Below are 2,993 nucleotides of genomic sequence, written 5' to 3' on the forward strand. Positions count from 1 at the left end.
TTTAATTTGATGCAAATTTAGTTAAATCATTACATTGTTGAATAGATTATTGATTTTGCACATATAGATTTCATACTTCAATATCCATCAATTTATTACTTTAATTTCAAAAAATAGTTCAAATTAGTCAAATTTTTATATCAAAAATTCAATCATTAACACAACTCCTCATGGGAACGATATCTTTTCTATATTACTTGTATGATCTGTGCACTTGTGGTTGGGCCACATCAAGTTTTTGGCGCCGTTGCCGGGGAGTTGTTTGTTTAAGATTGAATTCTTGATTATTTTAGTTGTTTATAGTTTTATCTTTGTTATCTTTTCATTTTGTGTTTGTTTGTTCTTTTTTTTAGGTACTCTTAATCTTTTATGAGAAGAGCTAGAAGCATAAGTGACACATCCTTATTGTTTAATCCTGAAATTAAGAAATTTTGTAGAGCCAACAAGAAAGAAACCAGAAAAAGGAAAGAAGCCTTGAGAGAACTGAAATTGAAGCAGACATAGCTGATGAAAGAATTAGAATTGGTGGTGGTAATGCTGGAAATAATCGAAACAATGAAAATGCAGCCCAAGGTGAAGAGGTTGTAAATGCTAATGTGGCTAGGGAAAGTATGATGGATCATGCATTTCCTTGTTTTGATGATTTGAGAGAGAGTATAGTAAGACTAAGAATTGATGTAAATAGTTACAAGATGGATTTTGGGGTTCTTCAAATGATTTAAAATTCCCAATTTGGGGGACATCCTTCTGAAAATCCACACACATCTAAAAAAGTTTGCTATGATTTGTGATATGCAAAAACAACCTGGAGTATCTGATGATGCAGTAAGATTGAAGCTATTCCCATTCTCTTTGAAGGATAGAGCATTGGATTGGCTTGATTCTTTACCTCACAACTCTATTATAAATTGGGAGCAACTCACTGATGCATTTCTTGCATAATATTTTCCACCTGGAAAAACTCAAGAATTGAGGAATCAAATGACAGCTTTTAGACCAAGAGAAGATGAAACTCTCTATGAATCATGGATGAGATGGAAGGAATTAGAGAGACAATGCCCACATCATGCCATTCCAAAATGGATGATAAATCAGAATTTTTACACCAATGTTACTCCTGCAATTAGAGGGATTATTAATGCTCAAACAGGAGGAGAATTTATTATGAAGCATGAAGATGAAGCTTATGAGCTATTGGAGAAAATTGCAAAGAATACTCATCTTTGGAGTAGTCCAAGAGGACCAGCTCCAACTCAAAAGAGGCAAGCTGCTGGAATGTATGACCTTGATCCATTCAACATGATTAATGCGAAGTTTGATGCACTTACAAATGTTTTGGCTAAGAAGATGGAAGATTTAAGTATGTTGGTTAGTTCATCATCATCATCTGGAAGTTCACAATAAGTTGCTTATGCAGAACGAACTACCAGCTGTGGAGTAGACTATGGAGAGCAAGCTGCATATGTTGGTAATTATGGAAACAAACAAATGGGGAATCCTTACTCTCAAACTTATAATCTAACTTGGAGGAACCATCCCAACTTTTCATGGGAAAATCAGCAAAGTCAAGTCCCAAATTAGAATCTTCAGCCACAACAGCAACAAGGAATTCCATACCAGCAAAATAGGCAACCATTGCCTAATTTTCAACAGAGAAATATGAATCCTCCATCAAAACAACAAGAACAAAGTTCCACCACAGAAGCTTAATTACAACAGATTCTTGCTAATCAAACTAAGCATGATGAAGAGATGAGAGAGATGAAAGCAAGGCTAGAACAGATGCAAACACATAACAGAATGTTGGAAAATCAAATTGCACAACAAGCATCTTCCTCAGGTACCAAGTCTTTTGGAAAACTTCCAAGTCAATCGGAAAACCCAAGAGAGCAGTGTCAAGCTATTACTTTAAGAAGTGGGAAGGTTGTAAATAATAAGAAGAGTGAAAAAAATGAGAAAAGTGAAAATAATGAGAAGAGAGAAAATGAGAAAGAAATTGATAAAAGAGAAAAACAAAAAAGTGAGAAAGAAAGTGTAGAAAAAGGTAAAGAGAAAATTGAAGAGAAGGAAGAGAAGTATATACCTCTAGAGCCTTACAAACCACAACTTCCCTTTCCACAAAGATTTCAAAAAGGCAAGCTTGATAAGCAATTTGGAAAGTTCTTAGAGGTTTTGAAGAAGCTATACATAAATGTGCCTTTTATTGATGCTCTTTCACAAATGCCCTCTTATGCAAAATTCTTAAAAGAAATTCTCTCAAACAAGAGGAAACTTGAAGACCATGAAACTATAGCTTTGACAGAAGAATGTAGTGTTATCCTCTAAAGGAAACTTCCTCCAAAGCTCAAGGATCCAGGGAGTTTTTCAATTCCATGCCACATTGGGGAATCATGTTCTACAAAAGCTTTATGTGATTTAGGGGCTAGTGTTAGCCTTATGCCCCTCTCCATTTATGAGAAGCTCAATATGGGAGATCTCAAGCTAACCCACATTTTTCTTCAGTTAGCTAACAGATCAATTAAATATCCTGAAGGGATTTTGGAGAATGTGCCTTTGAAGGTTGGGAAGTTCTATATACCTATTGACTTTGTCATCTTGTACATGGAAGAGGATTCTAATATCCCAATTATCTTGGGAAGGCCCTTTCTAGCTACAGCAGGAGCATTGATTGATGTTAAGAGAGAAAAATTGACTCTTAGAGTTGGTGAAGATCAATTGGTTTTCAATATTAATACCATTATGAAGAAACATCATTCTGAAGCTGATACTTGTTTAAGAATTGATATCATTGATGAGCTGGTTAAAGAACACTTAAGAAAGAGATATCCGGAATATCCACTTGAAAATTGCTTGGTTCATGGAGGAAGCATAGACTATGACAACCCTCATGTGGCTGTATATGCTCAACATTTTAAGGGTAGTCCACCATTCATTTCTGCTCCAGTTTTTCAACTCACACAAAAGGAAAAAGTCAAATCTAAGCAACCATCATT

General features: G+C 35.1%; 1 non-coding gene across 1 annotated transcript; it reads right to left on the reverse strand.

Moving 5' to 3' along the window:
• Window positions 1-966: 966 nt before the first annotated feature.
• Window positions 967-1,073, reverse strand: LOC131178026 (small nucleolar RNA R71). Its single transcript, XR_009147157.1, has one exon. It is a non-coding gene; the product is annotated as a small nucleolar RNA R71 (small nucleolar RNA).
• Between the last annotated feature and the right edge of the window lie 1,920 nt (window positions 1,074-2,993).

Source organism: Hevea brasiliensis, chromosome 2, assembly GCF_030052815.1.
Source record: "Hevea brasiliensis isolate MT/VB/25A 57/8 chromosome 2, ASM3005281v1, whole genome shotgun sequence".
Taxonomy (NCBI): domain Eukaryota; kingdom Viridiplantae; phylum Streptophyta; class Magnoliopsida; order Malpighiales; family Euphorbiaceae; genus Hevea; species Hevea brasiliensis.